Raw genomic sequence first — 14,987 nt, forward strand, 5'->3', positions numbered from 1 at the left:
CCGTACTTTCCATCTTCGTTTTGATTCTTTCATTCATTTGTGTAGAACGAATGGGCACTACACCATATATTGGCTATTGCAACTACTTCTTAGAAAGTGTTGCCCTAAAATATTGCATTAGCTAAATTGATTTGATGAATACTATTCATCTCTATCAAATGCAACCATTCATAAAAAATTGTTGCTATCTACATATTTTTAGTTGTTTTATTTATTTAAGGCAACATTTACAGTTATATGTTGCTTTTTTTGACTTGACAATTAGCTAAAGCTACATTTATCAAGTGTTACTTTTAATAAAAACAGAAAACAATACCTAGTTTTATAGTTATAATTGGAGTAAATAAAAACCGTGTGGTTCGATAAAATTGAAAATTAAGTTCTAAAAATATAAATAATAAATTTTAAGTGTTAAAAATTATAATGCTGAAATTATTAAGTGATGTAACTATTGATAAATACTGAAAACAAATATTAAATTTTAAAATAATAGTTGATAATATTCAACTTAAAATTTCAAGTTAAATATTTTAATTTTAAAAAATAACTGAATTTTAATCTAATCGGATAATTTAAGTGACCGGGAATCAAACACCTTAAATTAAAGAGAAACATATGATAATAAACCATGTGTTTAGACTGGTTTTCAAACACAGTTCTGTATTTTAAAAATTGACAAATCACCGGTTTGTCAACTTTTAAAACATAAAACTGTGTTTAAAATTAATCTAATCACAGAGTTTATTTTTATACCAACTTAAATAAATTTTTGTTAAATTAATTTTGCATGATTTTTTTATGGGTTAAGGTGCAAAAATACCCCTAACGTTTAAAATTGTGCAATTTTGCCCCTAACGTTTGTAGCCAAGAGCAATTTTACCCATAACGTTGGTAATTTGGTCAATTTCAGACACTATTATAAAACACAGATATTTTTATTCATTATTTTGCACCAATTGCATATCAATTCATTCTAAAAAAAAGGATTTCATGTTTTTTTGTAATTTAATAATAGAATTGAAGATCAATATTTATAAATTTGGTGAATTTTTTGAATTTTTTTTGTCTAATTCGTACCAAAAACAGTATAAATTTTTTTTATTTTTTTTATTTTTTTCACATCCCAACATATGTTTATGATTTGTTACTAATAAAATGACGCACATGTGAAGTGTAGATGATAAGATTCATCACCGAGAAAACAGTTTGATGAATTATTTCTGATATTGACCCAATTTATCAACGTTAGGGGTAAAATTGCTCTTGGCTACAAACGTTAGGGGTAAAATTGCACCATTTTAGACGTTAGGGGTAAAATTGCTCCTGGCCCAAAATGTTAGAGGTATTTTTGCACTTTAACCCTTTTTTGATTAAAGGTTATCTTTATCATGAATATAAGTGGAAACTTTTAAGTTTCCCTCCCATCAATGTTTCCCAAATTTTTTGGCTCCAATTTTTCCCACCAAAATAAAATAAAGTAATAATGGATTTTTTTTTAAGAAATAACCTATGGGTCATTTTGTAAAAAGTCACGAGTATTGCTTCTATCTCCAGATGATGTTTTATTGGCGTAGCCCTCTCTCTCTCATCGGTCATTCCCTTTTTCTCCCTTCCATGGACTCTCGCTCTCCTCTCTCTCCATCCCTGCCAGATCGAGTCTGTCACCTTACCTTCACTCCTTCTCTTAGTCGGAGTTCGTATTTTGATGGTGTATCTGTCTAGCTCGACGATAGAGTTGGAAGGTTTCACTGTACCGTGTCCCAACGAATTCAGTCGGTAAGGACTAGGGCTGAGGAATTCATCCGACAACAGGAAGGGAGAAAAGTGTTTCACTGGCCTTCTAAAGATGAGGTAATAAACTCTATCTTCATACCTGTTTCACTTGATTTATATAGTGACAGTGGTGCTGCGTTGTCGATTCTTGTTTATAATTTTTACAACCCCTCCCTTTTCTTCTTTTATCCTTAAATTTATTGAATTTTTTAATAGTTGAATGGAATAAGAGAAAATTTTCTGCAATGGCTTGGAATTGTGTCCAGCAAGTTGGAGTAGTAGCTTCTGCATAATGGATTTGTTCTATTGGCTCTCCTGCAGGTTTGTTTATTTTTGCCCCTTTTACTAACATTTGATTTAAAATTATTGGTTTTGAGCCCAATTTTGAAGCATGAGCTTGGTATAGGTTATTTTATTTCATTGATACCAAGACCCATGTGCTTTCCAAAATTGAATGATGCAATTTTAGGGCAGAACTGTTTCAGTTGTGACAATTAACTAAGTAACTTTTCCTGCAAATTAGTACTTGATTTAATTTATATTGCATAACTGTGTATGTTTTTTGGTTCCTTCTCATGGTCTGCACATTGCTGATTTGTTAGTTTCAGTTCTGTATAAAACAATAACAATTGTGTATGCTTTTTGGTTCATTCTCATTCAGATGTTGGCAAATGAATGTTTTTTGGTGCTGCACAAGGATGTGCTAATATGATATATACTCTATTAAGCCAAAAAGAAAAACCAAAATTAAAATTTCTTCTTTGTTTTTTTGTCTTCATGGTTGTTGGAGAGTCTCATAGCAATTATTTGAATGAATGAATATTCTGTACCCTGTTTACATCTATTTATATATATATGCATTTTTTTATTAGTTCATCAATATAACCTAACCAATTAATTAGGATATATTAAACAAGTTAGACTTATTTTATTTTTTTGAAAAACAAGTTAGACTTATTATTATGAGAGGATATATGGTAGAAGTCCTGAACTTGCCCAAAAAAGTTGATTGACCCTGAACTTACAAAGTGTCTCCTCGTGATCCCTTATTATTAGTTCCCCTAATCTTTCCTCTGACATTATTTTGATTATACTGTGCTTTAGGATAATACTTAACAGTTATAATGGAATGCGAATGTGTTGGATCGTAGTTGGGACATCCTATCTTCAAGGTCACAGCATTGAAGATTTTGCCTTGTGACCATTCTGTGAAATGAGTATTGTCATATTGACATGAATCATAGTAAAATGGATTATTTCTATTAAACTTCAAGATAACTAATTTGACTTGTATTCCAGAGAAAGCAACTGCCACAAACTAAGTGAACTAAATTGGGAATTTCTATCATTCCATAGCAGAAAAGCACAATAAACACAGCCTATTTTGGTTTCATTTAAGATGCCAACTAAGTACCAATTTCTATATGCATCACCGACTATAACTAACCTTTATAATTCAAATGATTTACGTGGGTGGTTTGACAACATGTAATTTTTGTTGTTCTGGGTGCTAGTGGAAGCATATGGAATGTAATAAAAATGGCTCTTAGTATATTCTTGTTTGCTCTAATTCAAGTATCTGTGCATCTTGTTGTGACCCTTGGACTGGGAAAACTAGTAGGGCTTGATTTAAGGTTGTTACTTCTTGCCTCGAATGCTAATAGTGGAGGCCCTACAACAGCCTGTGGCATGGCCACAGCAAAACGATGGCATTCCCTAGTTGTCTCTGCAATTCTAGCAGGCATTTTTGGAATTTCTATTGCTACTTTTCTAGGCATTGGTTTTGGATTGTTGTTCCTTAGATACTTGTAGATTTTTCATTTACTTAAATATTAGACTAATAGCAGAACTGCCCCTATGCATACAGATTATATGGGCTGTAAATTTGTTCATGTTGTACATTAGACGACCTAACTAAAGTACATAGTGTTGGATCAGATTGGCTTTCATGGTCACAAAAAATTTCACATACAGTAAAATATATTTGAGAAATAAAATGGGAGCTAAAAGAGGCATGGTGAAAAAACTACTATGTGTTTGACTGTCCTTTCTTCAAGTGGATCGGAAGGATCCACACAGAAAATGTGTGGGGCCGGAGTGGACTGAATCTTTCAGTTGAAAAGCTAATCTTTATGCATGCAGAACTTATGAGTTATACAGAAGATAAGAAGAGAAAGAGAAAGACAAAGCTAATAAAAACCTCACCTTTTGTTTTTAACTTAGTTTTACTCTTCTAAAGAAGAAGAGTTTTCGATGTAACATAGATGGATTTCTTTTTTGCCCTTTGAGAAAAGGAATTTCATGTAAGTTTGTTTGCCTTTTCTTGTTTTACTTCCAATGATGTTTTTCTTAGCAGTTCAAGGGGTTGGTTTATTTTTGGACATCCTTCATTTGCTCTACTCTTTTGACATGAAGATAGAAGTTTCATGTGCTTTTTTGTGGTTCAATTTATGGTTATTATTTGCTTCACTAATTGATTCCATAAATATGATATTTATGGTTTGCTTTTGCGCAGGGAAGTGGTCATAGTTTTTCATTCACAAATTTCAGAATCATTTTCACGTTTAGAGATAAACACTCTGCAAGCAAAGGACATGTTCTGTTATTTCATTTACATTTGGATATCTGTATTCCATATATTATTATTGCAAGCTGAGTGATCTACTTTTCTTATTCCATATGTCAGACTGTATCGGGATGTTAAACATATACTTGGATGCATTAGATCATTGCCTACTGATAATTTGGGTTATTCCACAACCTCTAACAGGTTGTGGACCTGATGATTTTTTGGTGCCAAAGCTTGGAGTTGAAGCTGGTTAAAAAATTGTTTTCAAGTGCCAAGTTCACAGCTTTTCTGATGAAGGCTGCAACAAGACTTCCAGAAAACAGTAGAGATCTCAGAACCCGTTCTCAGCCTTATACACTTACCTTGTAGAATAAAATTGAGGTAACAAAGCTATATGCTTATTTGTTATTTACAGTCCAATTATTTATTCACTTTGGAGTTATTGAATGCAATTGGACATGAATAGAGGGTTATTGAATGCACTTGGACAAGTATATTTAGAATTTTTGGAAGTTTAGGGGGGCACTTGAAGTTTTGGCCTAAACACAGGGTAAGCCTAATTTGTGGCTTTATGTACTTGGTTAAATTTATCAAATTGGCCTCTATACTTTAGTTTCTGCTTATTTGGCTAATGTAATTGGTCTAAAATTAATCTTATAAGAAAAATATTTCAGGTGAGGAAATCAAACAAATAAAAGCAGAAGTTAGAGAAGAAATGAGAAATGAAGTTAGAGAAGAAATGGAAAAAAACATGCAAGCTCATCTTGGAACTATTTTACAAAGATTGTGCCAAATGAACCCAACACTCAATCTAAATTTGGATGGGGTTGTTCCTACTCCCGACACCATCGACTCTCTTCCTTCAAATTCATGTTGATGAATGAAGAATTGTTTGTTTATGCTTGTGATGCTTAGACATTAGGTGCTTTTATTGAATTCTAATATTAGGTGGTTTTGTTGAATTCGAATATTAGGTGCTTTTCACAAACAATTTTCTTTAATTTTGATACGGTTTCCTTTTTATGTAAACAGATGTTATGTTGCAAATTATTTAAAAAGTTGCCTTTTATTATTAAGTGTTGCTTTACATATTTGCTTTTGAAATCAAATAATGTTGCTGTTACATTTCAAAAAGTTGCATTTGTTAATAGAAAAGTGTTGTTTTAATTGAAAATTTTGTTGCTTCAGTTAGCAGTTAAGTGTTGCTATAAATAAAAAAAATGTTGCCTTTTCTTAAAATAGTATTGCATTAGTCAAATAAAAATCATTGCTATAGGTTATAAATGTTGTCTTTTTCAAACACTCATTGCTTATGTATAAAAATATTGTATTGCTTATACTGATAGAGTGTTGCATTTACTATTGAAGAGTGTTGCATTCGTTTGTATACAAATGTTGCATTAAACTACAAAATGTTGCCATAACTTAACAAAGGCAACATACTAATAATATTAAAAATGTTGCTTTTTCAATGAAATAATGTTGCTTTTATTATTTTGTGAGATAATGTTGCATTTGCTGTAAAAAATGGCAACACGTTTCTTGGTGTTGCAATCAGTAACATAATGTTGCCTTTAACAGCAAAGGCAATGGCCACTATAGCAATACTTTAAATAGGGCGTAATATGTTGTCTTATCCCATTTTTTTACCTATTGTTACATTTTTAGGGTCAATTGTAACTCATTTACGATGTTGCAGTAAGCCATCTATGGTGTAGTGGGGCATTGTTTTGTGAGTTGATTGCCATTTGAACATTTGCTAAGTCCTCCATATATTCTTTTTTGGTTATGGCATATTTATTCTTTTATTGACGACCCTTTATAGTACTTGAAAAGACAATGTACGAATGACCAGTAAAATTGTAAATGCCCAGAAAAAGAGTGCTTACGCCCTGCGTGTACCTGGTCACGCCCCGTGTATTCATGTTCCTGGCTCTGGTGTGTATCGTCGTTGATGACTACGCGTGGCGTCTTTGGTGTTATGCCCCGCGTAGTCGAGCCCCTGGAGTGTATCTTCTATGTATGTCTTCGTACACGTCCTGCGTGTTTGGCATACGCCCCGCGTATAAGAGTACACGCCCCGCGTATGCATGCTCCTGGATCTGTTTTTTATACATGATTGGTTTACGCCACGCGTGAACTAAATACGCCCCGCGTATTGGTGCTTCTGAACTTGAAATGTTTTATCGGTGTATTTCACGCGTGGCGTCTTTGGTGTCACGCCCCGCGTAGCCGAGCCTCTTCTATGTCTTGCGGGCTGGTTGCTACATCAATTACGTCCCACATACTTTGGAAATATTTCTTCAAGTATTTGCCGTTGATGTATCTCCTGTGTGGTTCTCCGCCCAAGCTCTTTAACCAATACGCGTTCCCGGGAAGCACTTTGTGGATTTGGAATGGTCCTTCCCAGTTGGGCGACCACTTTCCAAGCTCACGGTCTTTCATCCCAATTGGTAGGATTAACTTCCACACTAGTTCGCCTTCTCTGAAGCTTTTCTTTTTGACTTTCCTGTTGTACACATCTTCCACTTTCTTCTTTTGGATTATCATACAATCGAGCGCTTTCTGCCTTTCGTAGTCCAAATCTTCTAGTTCCATGGTCATGGCTTGTACGTAATTGTCTGGCTCCAAGTCATTCTGACGCATTACTCGTAATGAAGGCACGATGACTTCTAATGGTATTACTGCATCATGACCAAATGTTAGAAAAAATGGACTAACTCCGGTCGCTCGTGTCTTAGACGTTCGCATGGCCCACAGTGTTTCTGAGAGAACTTTGTGCCATTCTCTAGGATTGTCTTCTAGCATCTTTTCCAAGATTTGAATCAGGATCTTGTTGGACGCCTCAGCTTGACCATTCGCTTGTGCATAAAATGGGGTAGAGTGAATCAACTTAATCCCGTACTCTTCTACGAACTCGTTCATATCTTCGCCTGTGAACATGGTCCCCTGATCCGTGGTGATGGATTCTGGGATTCCGAATCTATGAATCAAGTTCTCTTTGATGAACTGTATCACTTGTGTTTGGCCGACTTGTTTCATTGGTGCTGCTTCCACCCATTTGGAAAAGTAATCTGTGGCAACTATGATGAAACAATGACCTTTTGATGAAGCTGGGAATATTTTCCCTATTAGATCAATAGCCCACCCTCTAAATGGCCACGGCTTCACTACTGAGTGTAATTCTTCTGACGGGACTCGTTGGATTTGGCCATACATTTGACACTTTTTGCAACCCTTCGCATATGTGATGCAATCGCGCAGGATCGTTGGCCAGAAGTATCCGTGGCGATTGATAAGCCATCGCATTCTCCTTCCGGATTGGTGCGCTCCGCATATGCCTTCATGGACTTGCTTCATGACTTCCATTGCTTTTAGGAAGCCGAGACATTTGAGTAGCATTCCGTCGTAGCTCTTGCAGTATAAATCACCTGCCATCAACATGTAATTTCGAGATTGAATGCTCAATGAATATTTTACTTTTTTGGATGGGTCGTTGAGGTAGTCGGTAAAGGGTTTCCTCCAATCCTGAGCTAAGTTGATGTCGATGTCGAACGATTCAAACTGGACACCTCTGTCTGCCACGGATGGATGACCTTGTCTTCTAATGATGACGATCTTGTACGCTGTTTCTTTGGAGATCTTCATTCCAGAAGCGATTTGGGCTAACTCGTCGGCTTCCCAATTGTCATTTCTTGGAATATGCTCCAAACTGACCTCATCAAACATTTTCAGAAGTTGAATTGCAAACGCGAAATAAGGTAGCAAGGATAAACTTGAGCATTTATATTCTCCTGTTAGGTGCCGTATGACCAACTGTGAATCGCCGAAAATTTTGACCTCTTTCGCTCCTAGGTCTCTCAAGATTTCTAAGCCGATGATTAGAGCTTCATACTCAGCCTGGTTGTTCGTGCACTCAAAATCCAAGTTTACCGCTAATATTGTCTTAGTTCCGGATGGGGCTGTGATGATTACTCCTGCTCCGTTGGAACTATCTGTGCTTGAACCATCGAACTTCAACTGCCACGGTTCTTTGTGCGTGAGATAAATTGGCAGTTCTGCTTCTTCGGGATATTGAAAGTTGGTTGGGTGGTCGGCCACAAAATCTGCAATTGCTTTCCCTTTTATCGAGGATTGCGGGAGGTACACCAAAGTGAACTCGGCCAATGCTAGTGACCATTTTCCTATTCTTCCTGAGAGGATCGGCTGGTTTAGCATGTATTTGACCAAGTCGGTGCTAGCAATCACGTAAACCCTCGCTTTGAGCAAGTAATGCCTCAACTTTGTGCAAGCGAAGTAAAGGGCCAAACATGTCTTCTCGACTGGGCTATATCTCGTCTCCGCCGATAGCAAGGTTTGACTTAGATAGTAGATGGCTTGTTCATGACGGTTTGCGTTGTCTTGGGCAAGCAAGCATCCAATTAACTCGTCGGTCGCTGATATATAGAGCTTGAGTGGAGTATCCTCCCTTGGTGGCATCAACACAAGTGGATTACTCAAGTAAGTTTTGATCTCTTCGAACGCCGCTTGATGCTTGTCGTCCCACTTGAAGCTTTCTTCGTCTTTGAGTCTTACCAGATCTGAGAATGCCCTGGACTTTCCAGCCAAGTTGATATGAATCGTCTCAAGTAATTTACTTGGCCCAAGAACCGTTGCAACTCCTTCTTGTTCTTCGGAGGTTGAGCTTCTTTGATTGCTTTCGCCTTATTGTCGTCAATCTCGATCCCTCTTTGATGGACCAAAAATCCAAGGAAGTTTCCTGCTTTGACCCCGAAGGCGCACTTTAGAGGATTGAGTTTTAAATTGTACTTACGCATCCGTTCGAAACTCTTCCTTAAATGGCCGACGTGTTCTGTTTCTCGCTTGGATTTGATAACGATGTCGTCTACGTATACTTCCATGGAGGTACCGAGTAAATCGTGAAAGATGGCATTCATTGCTCTTTGGTATGTGGCGCCGGCATTCTTTAAGCCGAATGGCATGACGACCCATTCAAACATGCCGATTGACCCTGGACATCGAAACGCAGTTTTTGCAATGTCTTCTTCGGCAATGGGGATTTGGTTATACCCCGCATAGCAATCGCAAAGAGATATTAATTCATTTTTGGACACAGCGTCTACTAGCATATCGGCGATAGGCATCACGTAGATGTCTTTTGGCGTAGCTAGATTTAGATCACGGAAATCTACGCATACGCGTAACTTACCATTCTTTTTTACTACAGGTACGACGTTCGATAGCCACACCGCGTATTTTGCCGGTCTAATGAACTTGGCTTTGAACAGCTTTTCTATTTCTTCCTTCACCTTACCTTCAACCTCTTTGCTCATCCTTCTTGTTGGTTGTTTGAAAGGTTTGAACTCCGGTTTGATTGGCAACCTATGTTCCACCACGTCTTTGCTTAATCCGGGCATTTCGTCGTAATTCCAAGCGAAACAGTCTTTGAACTCTCGTAGCAAAACGATGATAGCTTCTTTTAACGTTGGGCATAGCAGGCTGCTGACAAATGTAACCCGAGGTTCCTCTTCTGTCCCTAGGTTCACTTCGTCCAGAGGATCGACTGCCATGGAACATTCATCTTCTAACTTCGGGTTCACCCTTTTCAAATCTTGTAACTGGATTTCTTCTCCTTGAAGATCTAGTTCTACTACTCCTTCGGGTGCTTCGATTTCTGAGACCCTCATGTCGTTCTCCTGGTATAGTTTCTCCGCTAGTTGTTGTGCTTTCAGTTTTGATATAGCGGCTGAAGCCACCGCTTCTTTTCCGGATGTTGTCTTGATCATGGAATCTCTTCAATTATGGGTTCATCACGGAATGGCCTTCGGCGGGGCACGATTGCCGTTGGCCTTAGGATGTTCTTAATTTCTTCGCCACATGATTGCTCTTCGTACTTGGATCTCACTCGGATTGGGCCTACAGATTCCTCGTATAGTCTCGCCTCGACCACATCTGAGTAGGTTTCGAATGGCTTCTCGTTTGCCCGGATGACTTCCACCTCGTCTCCCTTCCAAAGCAGAAGAAGTTGGTGCAAAGATGACGGGATGCATGAGTTGGAGTGGATCCAATCCCTCCCTAACAGTGCTTGATAACTCGCGGTTGAATTTACCACGAAGAAAGCGGCCATGGCGGTATGAGAGCCAATGGTGAGTTCCAATGGTAGGACGCCGTATGTCTTTGCAATTTCTCCCGTGAAGGCCGAAACTGACACCTCTGATGAGATTATGTCTTCCTCTGATTTCCCTAAGGCTAGGACCATCTTCATTGGCATGATGTTAACGGCTGATCCATTGTCGATGAGCACCCTGGAAATTGGTTTGCCATCCACATGAGCCTTGACGTATAGAGGTTTGATATGGTGAGTCATCCTCGGAGTGGGTTTGTCAAAGTAAACCCTCTTCATGCCCACTTCACCTGATTCTTTTGGTGTACTGTCTTCTTGTTCCTTGTGCTTAGGCTTGGGGATTTCCTTCTTAATGTCGTCGCTTCTAAAGTCTGAAGGTAAGATTAAAGAGGTAGCTGCACAATCTACCCGTATGATAAAATCTCCAACCCGGATCTGGAGGTTCTTCTCTTGTTTTTTTCCTCCTCTTTTTGCATCGTTGGAGTTGACGCTGGATGACTCCTTTTGACTATTTCTCTTTTCTGCCTCTCTCTTCCTTAATCTTCTCTTTGCATTCCTGGAGAGAGGCCTTGGGAATTTCTTGTGGCAATTTAATTGCCATTGATTAAGGGGTGACGTGCTCGCGGGTGTCACGAAATGTGGCCGTTGTTGTTGCACGTCTCTTTTCTTCGCGTTTTGTGACTGCTTTGAGCTGTTCTCCGACTTAGACGGCGTTGCTTTTGGTACCCATACTTGTCGAGTTTTCATGTCGCCCTGTTGCTTTCCTTTGCCCCCCCACACTAGTGAAGTGGCATTGACCATGTTGGCTACTGGGAATGAGTCCTCGTCGATCAGCATGCTTTCTTTCTTTTCCGGGAATTGGAGTATCCCGCGGTTAATCCTATCCTGCACGGCATTTCTAAAACCAAAACATGCTTGAGTGTTGTGGCTCCAGTTGTCATGATACTTACAGCAGTCTCGTCCGCGTATTTCCTCTTTGGATGGGATCACATGTCTAGGAGGCAGCGTGATGAATTGTTCCTTTAGCAGGTAGTCGAAGATCTCTTCTGTCTTCGAGACGTCAAACATATATTGGGTGGTTGGGATCCTCTTGACCACCTCCGGTGCTTTGGGATTCTTTAACAACACAGGACACGTTCGAGACCCGGTGTTTGTTAAGTCGGCAATGGCTACCTCATGCGTTTGTACCTCCCTTTGGTAGCTTCCCACAGAGTTCTTCTTGCGTCGATGATCTTCCCTCATCAACTCCTCGTACTCGGAAACCTTGGCCACCAACTCATAGTAATCGCGGAAATCTATCCCCTGAAACTTCTTCCGGTTTTTGAATTCCAACCCACGTTGGGCAATCTTCACGAACTCGACCTCGGGGATGTTGATTCGACAACGATGTCGCATCTTTTTGAATCGGTTGATAAAATTTTCAACCGGTTCTCCATGTCGGTGTGTCATTCGGGACAGCTCCGCAACACAGACCTCGGGCTCTGTCCAATAAAACATGGTTGTGGAACAGTCTTTCCATTTGCTCCCACCCAAGAATGGATCCGGATGGTAAGGTGGTGTACCAAGAGAAAGCTGGTCCCGTTAGTGAACCTGGGAATAACCGTAAGCGTAACATGTCGAAGTTCGTGTCCATGCTTAAACCACTGCACTGAAAGGTGAAGCGTGCCACATGCTCCATGGTGGATTGCCCTTCTTCCCCTGAAAATAAAGTGAAATCAGGCACTCTAAAATTGTGGGGAAACGGGTATAACTGATCATAGTGTCGTGGATAGGGTTTCTGGAATTCGGGTCGGTGTACTTCCCTCACGGCTGGCCCATAGATCTCTTGGACGATGTTTCTTATGCGTTGGGCCTCTCCCAAGTTGTTGGCGGTGGTGGGCTCCATGCGTGTATTCGTCGTCCGTTGTGGGTGAAAGTTGGCTTGTCTCACATTGCCCCCCACATTACGAGCATAGCTTTCCTCGTAATGTTCAGCATGGTTGCTAGGTCCTGTATGAGACCTAAATTGTTGTTGAGGTGGCGGGACTTGAGTAGGTTCTGGGCTGATCCTGTCACCGCACTCATTGAACCTGAGATTCTCTTCTCGAGCTGGTGGCGGGGTATACCTTTCCCCAGCTCCTGATGTCAGTGTTTTCTTCCCGCAATCTCCCGGTCCTTGAGATGTCGACCTTTGTGTGAACAACTCGGCGCACTTCTCCGGGATTTTACTGATCTCTCCGGTTAAATCAACGATCCTTTCCTCGAGAGCCGATCCCTTATTGGAATTGTTTGCCACCTCGTTGTTGGCTTGCATTGCCTTGCATATGTCCTCATGACTTTCCTTCATGGATTGTGAAAATCCGCGTAGGAATTGGTCGATTTGGTTTTCTAGTTTCGTAAAAAAGGGTGGTAGGTCGAATGAGGGTGAGCCTTGAGGTGGTTGTTGGTTTGCACCTCCGCTATTGTCCGCGGTTTCCACCGCACAACCTTCAGGCATGGCGGGTTCGTTGCTCTGGTCCCGGTTCTGATTTTGACTCTCTTCGGAGTCCGATGGGATGGTATCTTTCCCCGTGTTCTTCCTAGGAGGCATTCTTCGTGAATACTTATAGGAAAAAACGATGAAATCAAATTAGTAATCTAATATTGAACAAAGAAAGAACAAGAAAATAATTAAATAGTTATTAATGGGATAAAAGCAAAGCATGAAAAACAAGCGATAAAAAAAAATGAGCGTGAAGAATATATACGTGGTATGAAAAACAAGTCTTAAAAAAAAATTTGGCAAAACTTAAAAACATGTCCCACTGGGCGTGCCAAAAATTGTTAGCGTTAGCTAATAAATTTTGGTATGGTAAAGTGAGGCGAGAAAAGTGCAATACGAGGTCCAAAAAAAAAATAATAATAAATTGTGTAAAAAAGAAAGTTTTAGGTTCTATATGCAATTTTTGGTAGTCTAAAAGAAAACAAAATGTCCCACTGGGCGTGCCAAAAATTGTTAGCGTTATTTTGCGAATATGCTAATTTCAACCTTGTCACGTGTGGTTAGGGTGCGGGCGTGCCAGAGAAATTATTTCTCAATTATTAAAGTGGGTTAAGTTTATGGATTTGCGCGCCAAAACTTAAATTCTAAACGAAGCGATTGGCGAGGGACGCAAGGATTGAAAAAGTCCCTCTTGGGTCTCTAGCGCCGTTATAGAAACTTTGCTAGATAAATTGTTTTATTTAAGCTAATGCGGGTAAATTGAGGACGAGAAAATAAAGGAATTTAAGGTGCGAAATTGACACAAGATTTGGTGAAAAATCGATATTTTATTGATTGAATAATTGTTTGAAACATGAAATTGGAAATGAATTACAATTGAAAAACTTCTATACTAAACATATAGCTGATTCAATTGAAAAGGAATAGCAAATCAAATACAAGGAATTGAAATGCAATAAGAATAAATTGGAATTCAACAACAAACTCGGAGCCACAATAGCTATCTCGGATTGATGTTGAATCTTAGCGTCGGCGTGAGGTCTTTGGAGAGCTGCAATCGGTCGGGCCCGTACGATATGTGCTTGGTGCAATGGCAAAACGTTGGTAGGCAAATGGGGCAGATTTAGACCTTAATTTCGGGAGCTTGGTTTGAGTGCTTAAGAATGCGGAATTGGACGAGTAAATAGTGTAAATTGAACTTCAGAATGTCAGGAACAACTTTGTATAAGGGATCGAAAGCTAAAACGAATTGGAAATGGACGAAATTGAGAATTGAAAATGACTGGACGAATCTGGAAAAATCTGGGCAGAGTAACTAAAAGAATTTGGGCTGGAAAGGTCAACGTGTAACTATAGTTTCTGTGTACGGAATCGGGAAATTAAAAACACTAGATTGAAATTCAAAACGTCAGGAACAACTTTGTCGAAGGGATTGAAAGCAAATAATGATTTAAAATGGACGGAATCGGGCTTCGAAAACAATTGGATGAATCTAGAAAATTAATTCGGAAATGAAATTCTAATTGAAAATTGAGCAGAGTAACAGCTTAGGAATGCTAAATTGAATTGAGAAACTTAAAAGAAAGACTATTGGAACTTGAATTGGAGCTAAAGAGAGCTTAAAAAAGGGATCAAAGCTAAGAAAAAGCGAAGAACGAAAAGGAAAAACTTGAAGAACTTGAAGAACTTGAAGAAATTAAAGAACTTAGGAGCTAAGAACTTGAAAACTAAGAACTAGAAACTAGAGAAAATTGAAAGGGACCTTAGGAAGGGGATTGTGTTTATGTTGAGTGTGAAAAATAAGGAAGGGGAGGAGGTCTATTTATAGTTTTTTAGAGTGGCATTTTGGTAAATAATCAGTGGTATTTTGGTAAATAGTCACCAACTATCTTAACCAAACCCAACTAACTCTAATTAACTAACTTAACCTCCTCAAACTGCCGTTAACTGCTTCTGGACGAGACGACACGCCCCGTGTATGCTCTGCTACGCCCTGCGTGTTGGCGGACATTAGGCCTAGTGCGTTTCATTGATGGTTTTCACGCGTGGCGTCTCTGGTG

General features: G+C 39.1%; 1 long non-coding RNA gene across 2 annotated transcripts; it reads left to right on the forward strand.

The window, feature by feature from the left end:
* The first annotated feature begins 1,547 nt into the window (after window positions 1-1,547).
* On the forward strand, window positions 1,548-5,407 carry LOC136231565 (uncharacterized). 2 transcript variants are annotated; one of them, XR_010689948.1, is made up of 5 exons: window positions 1,548-1,851; window positions 1,990-2,094; window positions 4,289-4,369; window positions 4,460-4,723; window positions 5,017-5,407. It is a non-coding gene; the product is annotated as an uncharacterized lncRNA (long non-coding RNA). The 2 variants fall into 2 exon arrangements; XR_010689942.1 differs by having other exon boundaries at window positions 4,289-4,723.
* The last annotated feature ends 9,580 nt before the right edge of the window (window positions 5,408-14,987 follow it).

Source organism: Euphorbia lathyris, chromosome 1, assembly GCF_963576675.1.
Source record: "Euphorbia lathyris chromosome 1, ddEupLath1.1, whole genome shotgun sequence".
In the NCBI taxonomy this organism is placed as follows: Eukaryota; Viridiplantae; Streptophyta; class Magnoliopsida; order Malpighiales; family Euphorbiaceae; genus Euphorbia; species Euphorbia lathyris.